The sequence below is a fragment of the Tachyglossus aculeatus genome, chromosome 22 (assembly GCF_015852505.1).
Source record: "Tachyglossus aculeatus isolate mTacAcu1 chromosome 22, mTacAcu1.pri, whole genome shotgun sequence".
NCBI classification, from domain to species: Eukaryota; Metazoa; Chordata; class Mammalia; order Monotremata; family Tachyglossidae; genus Tachyglossus; species Tachyglossus aculeatus.
The window spans coordinates 58,035,870-58,055,993 of NC_052087.1; positions in this window are offsets into that span (position 1 = coordinate 58,035,870).

Genomic DNA, 20,124 nt, shown 5'->3' on the forward strand with positions numbered 1-20,124 from the left:
GCCAGCTTTATAACAATAATAATATTTGTTAGAACACTGTTTGGCACATAGTAAGCATTTAAGAAATAGCATTGATTATTTTTATTATTCTTCTCATTTTTCTTTACCCAATGCCATGCCCATTATGGCTAAGATTACTCAGTGTCAATCCCAGGAGCTCAGTGTCATTCCCATCATGGCTGGGATCACCCAGTGCCATTCCCACGGCCCAACCCAGGTGCTGTGACATTCCCCAGCCCAAAACTGACTCCTGGGAGGGCAGGTTCAAAGGTCGTGATGGGAACAGGGACTGATGTTCCCCATCTGGCAGGGGGAGACAGGAGGGGAAAATGGGAGGAAGGTCAAAGTTCAGGATGAGTGGCCCGCGAGTCATCAGGATGGGGAGCGAGCCAGAGCAGGAGGATGGTGGGAAATTCTGATTTCCTAATTCTTGGATGCTGCTGCTGCTGCTTCTGCCCTTTGACCCCAGAGAGAGACGGGCCTGGACCAGCCCTCCGTTCCCAGGCTGTCAGGCTAACAATTCCATGGTGTAGGTGGAGGGGGTCTCCTCCACCTCCCCTTCCAGCCTGAAGGCCCTCTGGAGACGGAGAGTGAGGGGCTCCTGGAACCTCCGCTTCCACTGGGTCCCAACTAAGAAGTAGATGATAGGATTGGTGAAACTGTTCACGCAGGAGAGCAACTCGGTGATGTCATGGAAATAAGATAACGTCCAGGCTCTGAACCAAAACAGAAGGTACCAGTAGATGCCCATGGGGAGCCCGCAGGCGAAGAACACGAGGACGGTGATCAGGATGACCCAATAGAGCTTGGTCGCTGGACGGCGCCGGGATCTAGATCGCACCTGGATGAACAGCGTCAAACTGGACAGGCCCATGAGCGCGCAGATGAGGAAAATCAACGTGGCGATGGCTACGTTCACTTTGAAACAATTAGCGATGGAGAAGTAAAGGTAGAAGTCGCAGACAAATCTATCCAGAATGTTCACCAGGATAGACAACGTCCAGATAAGGGAGCACATGGCGGCCGACAGGTGCTTCGGGCGGCGACAGCGGTACCAGATGGGGAAGAGGACGGACAGACAACGCTCGGTGCTGATGGCCGTCAGCAGGCCCAGGCTGGACGTGTAGGAGGTGTATTTTGCCATCCCTATCATGATGTAGAGGTTGCGATACTCCAGAGGAAAGGGAGGACCCAGAGCAATGGAACTCAGAGTCGCTTGCCACAACAGGAAAGAGAAGTCGGCCCCGGCCAGGTGCAGGATGTAGACGGTGAATGGGTTGCGTTTGATCCTGAAGCCGAGGAACCAGAGGACCAGGCTGTTGCCGGCCAGCCCGGCCAGGCTGCTGAGCAGCATGAGGGAGTAGATGGTTATGTCCCCGGCGGTCAGCTCAGTGTACCAGCTCAAGTCGGTAGTGTTCGGGACGAGCCCCGATGAGTTTCCACCCTGATGGTCGTCGTCGTCCGTCCGGTTCGGGGGCTCGGCCATTGGGCGGGATGAGGAGCTGGGATGTCTAGGCCGGGGGCTGCTGGAGTCTCGCCCGCCTTGGATGACCCTGGGGATTGAGGAGACAAGAAAGACCTTTACAACCCAATGTGTGGGGAAAATCTCGACCCTAGCCAGAGCTACTTCATGCCAGGACTCGCAGGATTTCAGCTCTGGCACCTTGGGGGGCTTAATATTATTCAACTGACAATCGCCGAAGTGTCAGGGCTCTGATTAATTGAACACCCCCGGCACCTGTGCGATTGGCAGTTGCATAGCTCTGGCACTTCTGCATTTAGCAGAACATAACCCTGGCACTCAGAGAAGCAGCACGGCTCAGTGGAAAGAGCACGGGCTTAAGAGCCAGGGGTCGTGGGTTCTAATCCCGGCTCTGCCACTTCTCAGCTGAGTGACTTTGGGCAAGTCACTTAACTCCTCTGGGCCTCAGCGACCTCATCTGTAAAATGAGGATGAAGACTGTGAGCCCCCCGTGGGACAACCTGAGCACCTTGTAACCTCTCCAGTGCTTAGAACAGTGTTTTGCACATAGTAAGCACTTAATAAATGCCATTATTATAATTATAATAATAATTATTATTATTATTCTGCTATTTTCAATTCCATAGTCCTGGAGTCTCCGCAACTGGCAGATCATAAGCCAAGCCACTCTGAGATTGGCAGTTTCATAGTCATGGTACCTCTGCAATTGGCAGCTCCATGGCCCTGGCTGGATCTCGTCATGGTTGGGATTGCTCACTGTCAATGACTAGAATTGCCCAGTGTCATTCCCAAGGGTCTTGACCCATCATGGCTAGGATTGCCCAGTGCAAAACTGACTCCTGGGAGGGCAGGTTCAAAGGTCGTGATGGGAACAGGGACTGATGTTCCCCATCTGGCAGGGGGGGAGAGGAGAGGAAAATGGGAGGAAGGTCAAAGTTCAGGATGAGTTGCCCGCGAGTCGTATGTACAAATATGTACAAATAAAATAAATAAATAAATAGAGTAATAAATCCGTACAAACATATATACATATATACAGGTGCTGTGGGGAGGACTATGAGCCCACTGTTGGGTAGGTTCCGTCTCTATATGTTGCCAGCTTGTACTTCCCAAGCGCTTAGTACAGTGCTCTTCACACAGTAAGCACTCAATAAATACGATTGAATGAATGAATGCTATGGGGTCAGGGTAGGGCAAATATCAAATGACCAAAGGTCCCATCCATCATCATCATCATCAATCGTATTTATTGAGCGCTTACTGTGTGCAGAGCACTGGACTAAGCGCTTGGGAAGTACAAGGTGGCGACATATAGAGACAGTCCCTACCCAACAGTGGGCTCACAGTCTAAAAGGGGGAGACAGAGAACAAAAGCAAACATACCAACAAAATGAAATAAATAGGATAGATATGTACAAGTAAAATAAATAAATAGAGTAATAAATATGTACAAACATATATACATATATACAGGTGCTGTGGGGAAGGGAAGGAGATAAGACATGGGGGATGGAGAGGGGGACGAGGGGGAAAGGAAGGAAGGGGCTCAGTCTGGGAAGGCCTCCTGGAGGAGGTGAGCTCTCAGCAGGGCCTTGAAGGGAGGAAGAGAGCGAGCTTGGCGGATGGGCTGAGGGATTGGGGGCATTCCAGGCCCGGGGGATGACGTGGGCCGGGGGTAGATGGTGGGACAGGCAAGAACGAGGCCTAACGGTGAGGAGATTAGTGGCGGAGGAGCGGAGGGTGCGGGCTGGGCTGGAGAAGGACAGAAGGGAGGTGAGGTAGGAGGGGGCGAGGTGACGGACAGCCTTGAAGCCCAGGGTGAGGAGTTTCTGCCTGATGCGCAGATTGATTGATTGCATCCATGTGCAGAGATGATGTGGAAGGGAGAGTGAGCCAGGGAAAGTGAGCCAGGGAAAAGAGAGCTTAATCCTGAAAGGTTTCTTGGAGGAAATGTGATTTCAATAATAATAATAATAATAATAATAATAATAATAATGGCATTTATTAAGCACTTACTATGTGCCAAGCACTGTTCTAAGCACTGGGGAGGTTACAAGGTGATCAGGTTGCCCCATGGGGGGCTCACAGTCTTCATCCCCATTTTACAGATGAGGTAACTGAGGCCCAGAGAAGTGACATGACTTGCCCAAAGTCACCCAGCTGACAGTTGGTGGAGCCGGGATTTGAACCCATGACCTCTGACTACAAAGCCCATGCTCTTTCCATTGAACCACGCTGCTTCTCTTATTAAGAGCTTACTCTTCATTCATTCATTCAATCGTATTTATTGATTGCACGTATACTATGTGCAAAGCACTGTTCTAAGCGCTGGGGAGGTTACAAGGTGATCAGGTTGTCCCACGGGGGGCTCACAGTCTTAAACCCCATTTTTACAGATGAGGTCACTGAGGCACAGAGAAGTGAAGTGACTGGCCCAAAGTCACAGCTGACAATTGGCGGAGCTGGGGTTTGAACCCAAGACCTCTGACTCCAAAGCCAATGCTCTTTCCACTGAGCCACGCTGCTCCTTAGAAAAAAGTAAAACCAAAAAAGTACTCACTGTGGGCAGAGGGTGTGTCTACCAACTCTGTTGTACTCTCCCAAGTGCTTAGTACAGTGCTATGCACACAGTGAGTGCTCAATAAATCTGACTGATTGATTGGTTGGGGCTCTCCAGGTCTCCCCAGACACCCCCTCCTAGTACATTAGGGAGCAGGGAGGGGGCCTGGATGATAAGGGGAAGGGAAAGGAGATGATGGAGGTAGGAGGAGGGGAGGATGGGGGTCTCGGGGGCAAAGAGCTGGCCAGGTGGGAGGAAGAAGAGGAGGGTGGGAGGAAAGGGAATGGGCAGAGAGGTGTCCAGGCAGGAGGACGAAGAGGAGGGTGAGAGGAGGGGGCCGGGGACCCTGATGGAGCAGCCCCCAAGTGGCCCCAATCAATCAATCAATCAATCAATCGTATTTATTGAGCGCTTACTATGTGCAGAGCACTGTACTAAGCGCTTGGGAAGTACAAATTGGCATCACATAGAGACAGTCCCTACCCAACAGTGGGCTCACAGTCTAAAAGGGGGAGACAGAGAACAGAACCAAACATACCAACAAAATAAAATAAGTAGGATAGAAATGTACAAGTAAAATAAATAAATAAATAAATAAATAGAGTAATAAATATGTACAACCATATATACATATATACAGGTGCTGTGGGGAAGGGAAGGAGGTAAGACGGGGGGATGGAGAGGGGGACGAGGGGGAGAGGAAAGAAGGGGCTCAGTCTGGGAAGGCCTCCTGGAGGAGGTGAGCTCTCAGCAGGGCCTTGAAGGGAGGAAGAGAGCTAGCTTGGCGGATGGGCAGAGGGAGGGCATTCCGGGCCCGGGGGATGACGTGGGCCGGGGGTCGATGGCGGGACAGGCGAGAGCGAGGTACAGTGAGGAGATTAGTGGTGGAGGAGCGGAGGGGGCGGGCTGGGCAGGAGAAGGAGAGAAGGGAGGTGAGGTAGGAGGGGGCGAGGTGATGGACAGCCTTGAAGCCCAAGGTGAGGAGTTTCTGCCTGATGCGCAGATTGATTGGTAGCCACTGGAGGTTTTTGAGGAGGGGAGTAATATGTCCAGAGTGTTTCTGGACAAAGATAATCCGGGCAGCAGCATGAAGTATGGATTGAAGTGGAGAGAGACACGAGGATGGGAGATCAGAGAGAAGGCTGGTGCAGTAGTCCAGACGGGATAGGATGAGAGCTTGAATGAGCAGGGGAGCGGTTTGGATGGAGAGGAAAGGGCGGATCTTGGCAATGTTGCGGAGCTGAGACCGGCAGGTTTTGGTGACGGCTTGGATGTGAGGGGTGAATGAGAGAGAACCCCAGGGCTCCGGAGGTGAAGACTGTGAGCGCGGGCAGGGCCTGACCTGTGGTCGCGGGTCCCGGCGGCTGTGCCCGGGCTGGGGGTCCCTGGGTGGGCCTCACACCGGTTGCTCTGGACGCGGCTCTTCACTGGGCTGGACTGGGGCAGGGGTGGCAGCAGCCTCCTCTTGTGACGGCCTTATCGGAGCCATCGCCGGGGGCCACCGCCTGGGCTTGTGACTTCCTGGGGTGGGCCGGCCGGCCGCGGGTGCCCAGGGCCCACTGGGGCACCCCTTGTCCCATCCGACTGCTAGCAGGGTGGGAACTGAAGGTCATGTCACCCTGAGCCAGCTCCTGCCTCTGCCCCAGATCATAATAATAATAATAATAATAATGGGATTTATTAAGCGCTTACTATGTGCAAAGCACTGTTCTAAGTGCTGGAGAGGTTACAAGGTGATGAGGTTGTCCCACGGGGGGCTCACAGTCTTCATCCCCATTTTACAGATGAGGTAACTGAGGCCCAGAGAAGTGACGTGACTTGCCCAAAGTCACCCAGCTGACAGTTGGCGGAGCCGGGATTTGAACCCAGGCCCTCTGACTCCAAAGCCCGGGCTCTTTCCATTGAACCACGCTGCTTCTCTTATTAAGAGCTTACTCTCCATTCATTCGTTCATTCAATCGTATTTATTGATTGCACATATACTATGTGCAAAGCACTGTTCTAAGCGCTGGGGAGGTTACAAGGTGACCAGGTTGTCCCACGGGGGGCTCCCAGTCTTAATCCCCATTTTACAGATGAGGTCACTGAGGCCCAGAGAAGTGAAGTGACTTGCCCAAAGTCACACAGCTGACAATTGGTGGAGCCGGGATTTGAACCCCTGACCTCTGACTCCAAAGCCCGGGCTCTTCCCACTGAGCCACGCTGCTTCATGATGTGCCCACTCCTCAACCTCCGGCCTCTCCAGGAGCCCCCGGCCCGAGCCCGCAGTGAGGCTGACCAACTGGACACAAGCAATGGGCACATGGTGACTGTGAGCCCGTTGTTGAGTAGGGACCGTCTCTCTATGTTGCCAACTTGTACTTCCCAAGCGCTTAGCACGGTGCTCTGCACACAGTCAGCGCTCAATAAATACGATTGAATGAATGAATGACTCTAGAAGAGCGGTTGCAGTAGCAGTGTAAAATCTGAAACAGTGATTAGAACCCCAGGAGATCTCAGAAGACACCAGATTTCATCAGTGTGTGTCCAAAGGACAAAGACTAAATGTAGTTACCGATCACAGACGCGCTTCCTTCCAACTTTACTGTCGTCTTCATTAAAACACTACGTACCAAGCACTGAGCTAGAGAAAATAAGCAGATCAGATCAGAAACAGTCCCTTGCCCAGCCGGGATTCACAGTCGAAGGGGTGGGCGAACGGCTACTGAACCCCCATTTTACCGATGAGGAAACTGAGGCATAGAGAAGTTAAGTGACTTGCCCAAGGTCACCCTAAAGTCACAGTCAATCAACCAGTGGTATTCATTGAGTGCTTACTATGTACAGAGCTCTGTAATAATAATAACAATAATAATAAACCATAATGATGGTATTTATTAAGCTCTCACTATGTGCAAAGCACCATTCTATGCGCTGGGGAGGTTACAGAAATAATAGTAATGATAATGGCATTTATTCATTCATTCATTCAATCGTATTTATTGAGTGCTTACTGTGTGCAGAGCACTGTACGAAGCGCTTGGGAAGTACAAGTTCAATAAATTTATTAAGCGCTTACTATGTGCAAAACACCATTCTAAGCGCTGGGGAGGTTACAAGGTGATCAGGTTGTCCCACCGGGGGCTCACAGTCTTAATCCCCATTTTACAGATGAGGGAACTGAGGCACAGAGAAGTTAAATGACTTGGCCAAAGTCGTACAGCTGATAACTGGGGGAGCTGGGATTTGAACCCATGACCTCTGACCCCAAAGCTCGTGCTCTTTCCCCTGAGCCACGTTGCTGTACTAAGTGCTTGGGAAAGTACAACAGAGTCGGCAGACATGTTCATTCATTCATTCAATCATATTTATTGAGCGCTTACTGTGTACAGAACACTGTACTAAACTCTTGGATAGTACAATTCAGCAATAAAGAGAGGCAATCCCTGCCCACACAGGGCTTATAATCAAGAAGGGGGGAGACAGACATCAAAACAAGTAAACAGGCATCAGTAGAAATAAATAGAATTATAGATCAAAACAAGTAAACAGGCAACAATATAAGTAAATAGAATTATAGATATATACACATCAAAACAAACAGGCATCAGTATAAGTAAATAGAATTATAGATATATACACATCAAAACAAGTAAACAGGCATCAGCATAAATAAATAGAATTATAGATATGTACATACAGTGTGGCACAGTGGAAAGAGCACGGGCTTTGGAGTCAGAGGTCATGGGTTCGAATCCCGGCTCCGCCACATGTCTGCTGGGTGACCCTGGGCGAGTCACTTCACTTCTCTGAGCCTCAGTGCCCCCATCTGTAAAATGGGGATTAAGACTGTGAGCCCCACGTGGGACAACTTGATTACCTTGTATCTACCCCAGCGCTTAGAACAGTGCTTTGCACATAGTAAGCGCTTAACTTACTACTGCTAATAATAATATTATTATTATTATTACATAAGTGCGGAGGGTGGGGAGAGAGAAAAGATAGTGAGTCAAGGTGACGCAGAAGGGAGGGGAAGCTGAGGGGAAGGGGGGTTTAGCTTGTGCTAGGCACTGTACTAAGCGCTGGGGTGGATACAAGCAGATCAGGTTGGACACAGTCCCCGTCCCACGTGGGGCTCCGTCTCCCTTAGCCGTTTGTCCAAATGGCTCCGGCCGAGCCGTGGGGCCCCGCTCAAGCTCTGCAGGATCACACTGGTCCTGGCAGGATTTAATCAAGCCATCAATCAATCAATCAATCAATCGTATTTATTGAGCGCTTACTGTGTGCAGAGCACCGTACTAAGCGCTTGGGAAGTCCAAGTTGGCAACATCTAGAGACGGTCCCTACCCAACGGTGGGCTCACAGTCTAAGAGGGGGAGACAGAGAACAAAACCAAACATACTAACAAAATAAGATAAATAGAATAGATAGGTACAAGTAAAATAAATAAATAAATAGAGTAATAAATATGTACAAACATGTATACATATATAAGCCATCATCATCATCATCATCAATCGTATTTATTGAGTGCTTACTATGTGCAGAGCACTGTACTAAGCGCTTGGGAAGTACAAATTGGCAACATATGGAGACAGTCCCTACCCAACAGTGGGCTCACAGTCTAAGAGGGGGAGACAGAGAACAAAACCAAACATACTAACAAAATAAAATAAATAGAATAGATATGTACAAGTAAAATAAATAAATAAATAAACAGTAATAAATATGTACAAACATATATACATATGTAAGCCATCAATCAATGGTATTTATTAAGCGCTTGCTGTAGGCAAAACACTGTCCTAAGCACTTGGGAAAGGACAATAGAGCAATATTGAGAAGCAGTGTGGATGAGTGGAAAGGGCATGGGCTTTGGAATCAGAGGTCATGGGTTCAAATCCCGGCTCCGCCAATTGCCAGCTGTGTGACTTTGGGCAAGCCACTTCACTTTTCTTTTTTGTTTTTCTATTTTTATTTATTTATGTATTCATTTATTTATTTCATTTTATTGAAATCGTATTTCAATAAATACGATTGATTCATTTCCGGTACCTCAGCTACCTCATCTGGAAAATGGGGATGAAGACTGGGAGCCCCACGTGGGACAACTAGACTGTGAGCCCACTGTTGGGTAGGGACCGTCGCTATAGGTTGCCAATTTGGACTTCCCAAGAGCTTAGTCCAGTGCTCTGCACACAGTAAGCGCTCAATAAATACGATTGAATGAATGAATGAGCGAATGACAACCTGATCACCTTGTAACCTCCCCAGCGCTTAGAACAGTGCTTTGCACCTAGTAAGCGCTTAATAAATGCCATCATTATTATTCTTAATATAACCTTTTAGACTGTGAGCCCACTGTCGGGTAGGGACTGTCTCTATTTGTTACCAATTTGTTCTTCCCAAGCGCTTAGTACAGTGCTCTGCACATAGTAAGCACTCAATAAATACGATTGATGATGATGAACTGAGTTGATAGACACATTCCCTGTCCCCAAGGAGCTTATAGCCTGGGAGGGAGACAGATGTTAATATAAATTTTAAAATGACGGATATGGACATAAACGGACAAAGAACAAGCGAACTTCCTGCTCTTCCCGCAGGGCCCTTTATCCCTTCATCATCATCATCATCAATCATATTTATTGAGCGCTTACTGTGTGCAGAGCACTGTACTAAGCGCTTGGGAAGTACAAATTGGCAACATATAGAGACGGTCCCTAACCAACAGTGGGCTCACAGTCTATCCCTTCTCCAAGATTTCACCCTCAATCAATCATCCATCGTATTTATTGAGCGCTTACTGTGTGCAGAGCACTGTACTAAGCAATCAATCAATCTTATTTCCAGTGGGCTCACAGTCTATCCCTTCTCCAAGATATCACCCTCAATCAATCAATCAATCAATCTTATTTCCTGAGCAACTGCTGAATGGTGAGCACTGTGCAAGAGAGCACAACAATCCCCGCTCTGCCACTTTTCATTCATTTATTCAATCGTATTAATTAATAATAATAATAATAATAATGGCATTTATTAAGCGCTTACTAGGTGCAAAGCACTGTTCTAAGCGCTGGGGAGGTTACAAGGTGATCAGGTTGTCCTATGTGGGGCTCACAGTCTTCATCCCCACTTTACGGATGAGGTCACTGAGGCATGGGGAATTGAAGTGACTTTATTGAGCGCTTTTCTGAGTACAGAGCACTGTACTAAGCGCTTGGGAAGTCCAAGTTGGCAACAGATAGAGACGGTCCCTATCCAACAACGGGCTCACGGTCTAGAAGGGGGAGACAGACAACAAAACAAAACATGTGGACGGGTGTCAAGTCATCAGAATAAATAGAAGTAAATAAAGCGAGATGCGCGTCATTGACAAAATAAATAGAATAGTAAATATGAATGAGTAAAATAAAGCCACTTGCCTGCTGTGTGACCTTGGGCAAGTTACTTCACTTCTCTGGGCCTCCCCTCAGCTATAAAATGAGGATTGCGTCTGTGAGCCCCACTTGGGACAGGGACTGTGTCCAACCCGATTTGCTTGTATCCACCCCAACGCTTAGTACAGTGCCTGGCACTTAGTAAGTGTTTAACAAATACCACCGTTATTATTATTATTAAGCAAGATACAAGAGAGCACAACAGAAGAAGTAGCGTGGCTCAGTGGAAAAGAGCACGGGCTTGAGAGTCAGAGGTTATGGGTTCAAATCCCAGCTCCGCCAATTGCCAGCTGTGTGACTTTGGGCAAGTCACTTCACTTCTCTGTGCCTCAGTTACCTCATCTGTAAAACGGGGATGAAGACTGCGAGCTCAATTGCCAGCTGTGTGACTTTGGGCATGTCACTTCACTTCTCTGTGCCTCAGTGACCTCATCTGTAAAATGGGGATGAAGACTGTGAGCTCAATTGCCAGCTGTGTGACTTTGGGCAAGTCACTTCACTTCTCTGTGCCTCAGTTACCTCATCTGTAAAACGGGGATGAAGACTGCGAGCTCAATTGCCAGCTGTGTGACTTTGGGCATGTCACTTCACTTCTCTGTGCCTCAGTGACCTCATCTGTAAAATGGGGATGAAGACTGTGAGCTCAATTGCCAGCTGTGTGACTTTGGGCAAGTCACTTCACTTCTCTGTGCCTCAGTGGTCTCATCTGTAAAATGGGGGTGAAGACTGTGAGCTCAATTGCCAGCTGTGTGACTTTGGGCAAGTCACTTCACTTCTCTGTGCCTCAGTGGTCTCATCTGTAAAATGGGGATGAAGACTGTGAGCTCAATTGCCAGCTGTGTGACTTTGGGCAAGTCACTTCACTTCTCTGTGCCTCAGTTACCTCATCTGTAAAATGGGGATGAAGACTGCGAGCTCAGTTGCCAGCTGTGTGACTTTGGGCAAGTCACTTCACTTCTCTGTGCCTCAGTGGCCTCATCTGTAAAATGGGGATGAAGACTGTGAGCTCAGTTGCCAGCTGTGTGACTTTGGGCAAGTCACTTCACTTCTCTGTGCCTCAGTGACCTCATCTGTAAAATGGGGATGAAGACTGTGAGCTCAATTGCCAGCTGTGTGACTGTGGGCAAGTCACTTCACTTCTCTGTGCCTCAGTGACCTCATCTGTAAAATGGAGATGAAGACTGTGAGCTCAGTTGCCAGCTGTGTGACTTTGGGCAAGTCACTTCACTTCTCTGTGCCTCAGTGGTCTCATCTGTAAAATGGGGATGAAGACTGTGAGCTCAATTGCCAGCTGTGTGACTTTGGGCAAGTCACTTCACTTCTCTGTGCCTCAGTTACCTCATCTGTAAAATGGGGATGAAGACTGCGAGCTCAGTTGCCAGCTGTGTGACTTTGGGCAAGTCACTTCACTTCTCTGTGCCTCAGTGACCTCATCTGTAAAATGGGGATGAAGACTGTGAGCTCAATTGTCAGCTGTGTGACTGTGGGCAAGTCACTTCACTTCTCTGTGCCTCAGTGACCTCATCTGTAAAATGGAGATGAAGACTGTGAGCTCAGTTGCCAGCTGTGTGACTTTGGGCAAGTCACTTCACTTCTCTGTGCCTCAGTGACCTCATCTGTAAAATGGGGATGAAGACTGTGAGCTCAATTGCCAGCTGTGTGACTTTGGGCAAGTCACTTCACTTCTCTGTGCCTCAGTGACCTCATCTGTAAAATGGGGATGAAGACTGCGAGCTCAGTTGCCAGCTGTGTGACTTTGGGCAAGTCACTTCACTTCTCTGTGCCTCAGTTACCTCATCTGTAAAATGGGGGTGAAGACTGTGAGCCCCCTGTGGGACAACCTGATCACCTTGTAACCTCCCCAGCGCTTAGAACAGTGCTTTGCACATAGTAAGTGCTTAATAAATGCCATTGTTATTATTATTAGTGGAGAGAGCACAGGCTAGGGAGTCAGAAAGGCCTGGGTTCTAATCCTGGCTCTGCCATTTGTCTTCTATGTGACCTTGGGAAAGTCATTTCACTTTTCTGTCCCTCAGCCACCCTGTCTTTAAAAGGGAGATTAAGACTGGGCACCCAGTATGGGACAGAGACCACGTCCAACCTGATTATCTTTTATCTACCCCCAATCAATCAATCAATCGTATTTATTGAGCGCTTCCTGTGTGCAGAGCACTGTACTAAGCGCTTGGGAAGTCCAAGTTGGCAACATATAGAGACAGTCCCTACCCAACAGTGGGCTCACAGTCTAGAAGGGGAAGACAGAGAACAAAACCAAACATATTAATAAAATAAAATAAATAGAATAGATATGTACAAGTAAAATAAATAAATAGAGTAATAAATATGTACAAACATATCAATCAATCAATCAATCATATTTATTGAGCGCTTACTGTGTGCAGAGCACTGGACTAAGCGCTTGGGAAGTCCAAGTTGGCAACATATAGAGACAGTCCCTACCCAACAGTGGGCTCACAGTCTAGTAGGGGGAGACAGAGAACGAAACCAAACATATTAACAAAATAAAATAGATAGAATAGATATGTACAAGTAGAATAAATAAATAAATAGAGTAATAAATATGTACAAACATATCAATCAATCAATCAATCGTATTTATTGAGCGCTTACTGTGTGCAGAGCACTGTACTAAGCGCTTGGGAAGTACAAGTTGACAACATATAGAGATGGTCCCTACCCTACAGTGGGCTCACAGTCTAGAAGAAGGTTGTCCCACGTGGGGCTCACAGTCTTAATCCCCATTTTTCAGATGAGATAAGTGAGGCACAGAGAAGTGAAATTCATTCATTCACTCATTCAATCGTATTTATTGAGCGCTTACTGTGTGCAGAGCACTGGACTAAGCGCTTGGGAAGTCCAAGTTGGCACTTGCCCGAAGTCACACAGCTGACAAGTGGCAGAGCCGGGATTTGAACCCATGACCTCTGACTCCAAAGCTCATGCTCTTCAAAGTGAGCCACGTGTAGAGACAGTCCCTACCCAACAATGGGCTCACAGTCTAGAAGGGGGAAACAGAGAACAAAACAAAACAAGTAGACAGGTGTCAATATCATCAAAATAAATAGAATTATCCCAGCTCCGCCACTTGTCAGCTGTGTGACTTTGGCCAAGTCACTTCAATTCTCTGTGCCTCAATGAAGTCATCCGTAAAATGGGCATTATTATTAATAATGATAAAATGGTATTTGTTAAGCGCTTACTATGTGCCAAGCACTGTTCTAAGCGCTGGGGTAGATACAAGGTGATCAGGTTGTCCCATGTGGGGCCCTCAGTCTTCATCCCCATTTTACAGATGTGTCCATTTATTTTCATTCATTCAATCGTATTTATTGAGCGCTTACTGTGTGCAGAGCACTGGACTAAGCACTTGGGAAGTCCAAGTTGGCAACATACAGAGACAGTCCCTTGCATTCATTCATTCATTCATTCAATCGTATTTATTGAGAGCTAACTGTGTGCAGAGCACTGGACTAAGTGCTTGGGAAGTCCAAGTTGACAACATATAGAGACGGTCCCTTTCATTCATTCAATCGTATTTATTGAGCGCTTACTGTGTGCAGAACACTGGACTAAGCGCTTGGGAAGTACAAGTTGGCAACATATAGAGACCGTCCCTTTCATTCATTCATTCATTCATTCAATCGTATTTCTTGAGCGCTTACTGTGTGCAGAGCACTGGACTAAGCGCTTGGGAAGTCCAAGTTGGCAACATAGAGAGACGGTCCCTTTCATTCATTCATTCATTCAATCGTATTTATTGAGCGCTTACTGTGTGCAGAGCACTGGACTAAGCGTTGGGAAGTCCAAGTTGGCAACATAGAGAGACGGTCCCTTTCATTCATTCATTCATTCAATCGTATTTCTTGAGCGCTTACTGTGTGCAGAGCACTGGACTAAGCGCTTGGGAAGTCCAAGTTGACAACATATAGAGACCGTCCCTTTCATTCGTTCATTCATTCAATCGTATTTATTGAGCGCTTACTGTGTGCAGAGCACTGGACTAAGCGCTTGGGAAGTCCAAGTTGGCAACATATAGGGACCGTCCCTTTCATTCATTCATTCAATCGTATTTATTGAGCGCTTACTGTGTGCAGAGCACTGTACTAAGCGCTTGGGAAGTACAAGTTGACAACATCTAGAGACATCTAGGGCTCACAGTCTAGAAGGGGGACACAGAGAACAAAAAACACGTGGACGGGTGTCAAGTCGTCAGAACAAACAGAAATAAAGCTAGACGCACATCATTAACAAAATGGGGGAGACAGAGAACAAAACAAAACGTATTAACAAAATAAAATAAATAGAATAAATATGTACAAATAAAATAAATAGAGTAATAAATACGTACAAACATATATACAGGTATATCTGTTAAGACTGGGATTAAGATTAAGACTGTGAGCCCCTCGTGGGACAACCTGATTACCTTGTATCTACTCCAGCGTTTAGAGCAGTGCTTGGCACATGGTAGGTGCTTAACAAATACCATCATTATTATTATTTCCTCCTTGCAGCTGAGGGGTTGTTACAAATAAAATAAATAGAGTAATAAATACGTACAAACATATATACAGGTATATCTATTAAGACTGGGATTAAGATTAAGACTGTGAGCCCCTCGTGGGACAAGCTGATTACCTTGTATCTACTCCAGCGCTTAGAGCAGTGCTTGGCACATGGTAGGTGCTTAACAAATACCATTATTATTATTATTTCCTCCTTGCAGCTGAGGGGTTGTTACAAATAAAATAGAGTAATAAATACGTACAAACATACATACAGGTATATCTATTAAGACTGGGATTAAGATTAAGACTGTGAGCCCCTCGTGGGACAACCTGATTACCTTGTATCTACTCCAGAGCTTAGAGCAGTGCTTGGCACATGGTAGGTGCTTAACAAATACCATTTTTATTATTATTTCCTCCTTGCAGCTGAGGGGTTGTTACAAATAAAATAGAGTAATAAATACGTACAAACATACATACAGGTATATCTATTAAGACTGGGATTAAGATTAAGACTGTAAACCCCTCGTGGGACAACCTGATTACCTTGTATCTACTCCAGCGCTTAGAGCAGTGCTTGGCACATGGTAGGTGCTTAACAAATACCATTATTATTATTATTTCCTCCTTGCAGCTGAGGGGTTGTTACAAATAAAATAGAGTAATAAATACGTACAAACATACATACAGGTATATCTATTAAGACTGGGATTAAGATTAAGACTGTAAACCCCTTGTGGGACAACCTGATTACCTTGTATCTACTCCAGCGCTTAGAGCAGTGCTTGGCACATGGTAGGTGCTTAACAAATACCATTATTATTGTTATTTCCCCCTTGCAGCTGAGGGGTTGTTACAAATAAAATAGAGTAATAAATACGTACAAACATACATACAGGTATATCTATTAAGACTGGGATTAAGATTAAGACTGTAAACCCCTCGTGGGACAACCTGATTACCTTGTATCTACTCCAGCGTTTAGAGCAGTGCTTGGCACATGGTAGGTGCTTAACAAATACCATCATTATTATTATTTCCTCCTTGCAGCTGAGGGGTTGTTACAAATAAAATAGAGTAATAAATACGTACAAACATACATACAGGTATATCTGTTAAAACTGGGATTAAGATTAAGACTGTGAGCCCCTCGTGGGACAACCTGATTACCTTGTATCTACTCCAGCGCTTAGAGCAGTGCTTGGCACATGGTAGGTGCTTAACAAATACCATTATTATTATTATTATTATTATTTCCCCCTTGCAGCGGAGAGGTGGTGGTGGGTTTGGGATGCTGGCAAGGAGCGGCTCCGCGGGGATGTGGGGAGGGGAAAATCTGCATCCTGGTGGCTCAGTGGAAAGAGCCCGGGCTTTGGAGGCCGAGGTAATGGGTTCAAATCCCGCTCCGCCAATTGCAGGTAGGTCTTTTAGACTGTCTGCCCACTGTTGGGTAGGGACTGTCTCTATATGTTGCCAACTTGTACTTCCCAAGCGCTTAGTACAGTGCTCTGCACACAGTAAGCGTTCAATAAATACGATTGATTGATTGATTGATTGATTGATGTGACTTTGGGCAAGTCACTTCACTTCTCCCGGCCTCAGTTCCCTCATCTGTAAAATGGGGATTAAGATTGTGAGCCCCACGTGGGACAACCTGATCGCCTTGTATCCCCACAGTGCTTTGCACATAGTAAGCGCTTAACAAATACCATCATCATCAGTGAGAAGCAGCGTGGCTCAGTGGAAAGAGCATGGGCTTTGGAGTCAGAGGTCTTGGGTTCAAATCCCGGCCCCGCCAACTGTCAGCTGTGTGATTTTGGGCCCCCCTCTAGACTGTGAGCCCGTTGTTGGGTAGGGACCGTCACTATATGTTGCCAGCCTGTACTTCCTAAGCGCTTAGATCACCTTGTATCCTCCCCAGCGCTTAGTACAGTGCTCTGCACACAGTAAGCGCTCAATAAATACGATTGAATGAATGAATCATCATCCTGGGGTGGAGAGGAAGAAGGTCTCGACATTTCCAGTCGCTGCCCCCTCACCAAAAGGTCCAGCTGGGGGATTCACTCATTCAGTCGTATTTATTGAGTGCTTACTGTGTGCAGAGCACTGTACTAAGCGCTTTGGAAGTACAGTGGAAGGGTCTGGCTCACGGCCTTCCAGGGGAATAATAATAATAATAATAATGGCATTTGTCAAGCGCTTACTATGTGCAAAGCACTGTTCTAAGCGCTGGGGAGGATACAAGGTGATCAGATTGTCCCGCGTGGGGCTCACAGTCTTCATTCCCATTTTACAGGTGAGGCAACTGAGGCCCAGAGAAGTGAAGTGACTTGCCCAAAGTCACACAGCTGACAAGTGGTGGGGCCATGATTTGAACCCATAGCCTCTGACTCCAAAGCCCAGGCTCTTTCCACTGGGCCACGCTGCTTCTCTAAATTAAATTAAATTAAATACCATCATTATTATTATGTGGCAGACACTGTACTAAGCGCTGGGGTGGATACAAGCAAATAGGGTTGGACACAGTCCCTGGCCCACACGGGGCTCCCAATCTCAATCCCCATTTTACAGATGAGGGAACTGAGGCCCAGAGAAGTGAAGTGATTTCTAGTTCCCTCAGTAATCTATCCCCAGTCCAGCCCCAGTTCAGCCCAGTCCTCCAACCCCTAGTCCCAGCCCCCAACCCAACCCAATCTTCCAGCTCCTAGTCAATCAATCAATCAATCAATCGTATTTATTGAGCGCTTACTGTGTGCAGAGCACTGTACTAAGCGCTTGGGAAGTCAAGCGCTTACAATGTGCAAAGCACTGTTCTAAGCGCTGGGGAGGATACAAGGTGATCAGGTTGTCCCACGTGGGGCTCACAGTCTTCATTCCCATTTTACAGGTGAGGCAACTGAGGCCCAGAGAAGTGAAGTGACTTGCCCAAAGTCACACAGCTGACAAGTGGCGGAGGCGGGATTTGAACCCATGACCTCTGACTCTCAAGCCCGGGCCCTTTCCACTGAGAGATGTTTTGTTTTGTTGTGTATGTTTTGTTTTGTTGTCTGTCTCCCCCTTCTAGACTGGGAGCCCGTTGTTGGGTAGGGACCGTCTCTCTATGTTGCCAACTTGGACTTCCCAAGCGCTTAGTACAGTGCTCTGCACACAGTAAGCGCTCAATAAATACGATTGAATGAATGAATGAATGAATGAATGAATGAATGAATGAATGAATGAGCCACGCTGGGAGAAATGAAAGGAACGGCCACGAGGTGGCAGCAGAGACCCAGAAACCTGAGCCTGGTAAATTTTAAAATAATAATAATAATAATAATAATAATAATGTTGGCATTTGTTAAGCGTTTACTATGTGCAAAGCACTGTTCTAAGCGCTGGGGGGGATACAAAGTGATCAGGTTGTCCCATGTGAGGCTCACAGTCTTAATCCCCATTTTACAGATGAGGTAACTGAGGCTCAGAGAAGTTAAGTGACTTGCCCAAGGTCACACAGCAGACATGTGGCGGAGCCGGGATTCGAACCCATGACCTCTGACTCCAAAGCCCGTGCTCTTTCCACCGAGCCACGCTACTTCTCTACAGCTTCTCTAAAATGATGGTATTAAGCGCTTACTATGTGCCAGGCACTGAAATAATAATAATAATAATAATAATAATATTTGTTAAGTGCTTACTATGTGCCAGGCACTGAAATAATAACAATAATAATAATAATAATAGTATTTGCTAAGCGCTTACTACGTGCCAGGCACTGAAATAATAATAATAGCATTTGTTAAGCACTTTGAACCCATGACCTCTGACTTCTAAGCCCGTGCTCTTTCCACTGAGCCACGCTGCTTCTCTAACCATCAAGGGAGAAGCCCCCGGTGCCAAGAAGTCGGAGATTGGCGAGGCCCAAAAGTCTCTCCTCCAAGAATAATAATAATAATGGCATTTATTAAGCGCTTATTATATGCAAAGCACTGTTCCAAGCGCTGGGGGGATACAAGGCCATCAAGTTGTCCCACGTGGGGCTCATAGTCTTCATCCCCATTCTACAGATGAGGGAACTGAGAGGTGCGGCCGTTCACACAACTTGCACACTCACACAGCTCACAAGCATGAACTTTCGCAGGTACGTGATCACACGTGGTTCACACCAGATGCTCAACTCACTCACCCCCACCTATAATAACAGTAATAATGGCATTTATTAAGCGCTTACAAGGTGCAAAGCACTGTTCTAAGCGCTGGGGGAGGTTACAAGGTGATCAGGTTGTCCCACGGGGGGCTCACAGTCTTCATCCCCATTTTAAAGATGAGGTCACTGAGGTGCAGAGAAGTGAAGTGACTTGCCCAAAGTCACACAGCTGACAATTGGCAGAGCCAGGATTTGAACCCCTGACCTCTGACTCCAAAGTCCGGGCTCTTTCCTACTGAGCCACGCTGCTTCTCTGTTCACACCAGATGCTCAACTCACTCACCCCCACCTATAATAATAGTAATTATGGCATTTATTAAGCACTTACTATGTGCAAAGCACACAGTAAGCGCTCAATAAATACGATTGATTGATTGTTCCAAGCGCTGGGGAGGTTACAAGGTGATCAGGTTGTCCCACGGGGGGCTCACAGTCTTTACCCCCATTTTACAGATGAGGTCACTGAGGTGCAGAGAAGTGAAGTGACTTGCCCAAAGTCACCCAGCTGACAATTGGCAGAGCCGGGATTTGAACCCCTGACCTCTGACTCCAAAGCCCGGGCTCTTTCCTACTGAGCCACGCTGCTTCTCTGTTCACACCAGATGCTCAACTCACTCACCCCCACCTATAATAATAGTAATTATGGCATTTATTAAGCACTTACTATGTGCAAAGCACACAGTAAGCGCTCAATAAATACGATTGATTGATTGTTCCAAGCGCTGGGGAGGTTACAAGGTGATCAGGTTGTCCCACGGGGGGCTCACAGTCTTTACCCCCATTTTACAGATGAGGTCACTGAGGTACAGAGAAGTGAAGTGACTTGCCCAAAGTCACACAGCTGACAAGAGGGATTTGAACCCATAACCTCTGACTCCAGAGCCCATGCTCTTTTCCACTGAGCCACACTGCTTCTCAGCTAGCCACAAGGATCATTCATTCATTCAATC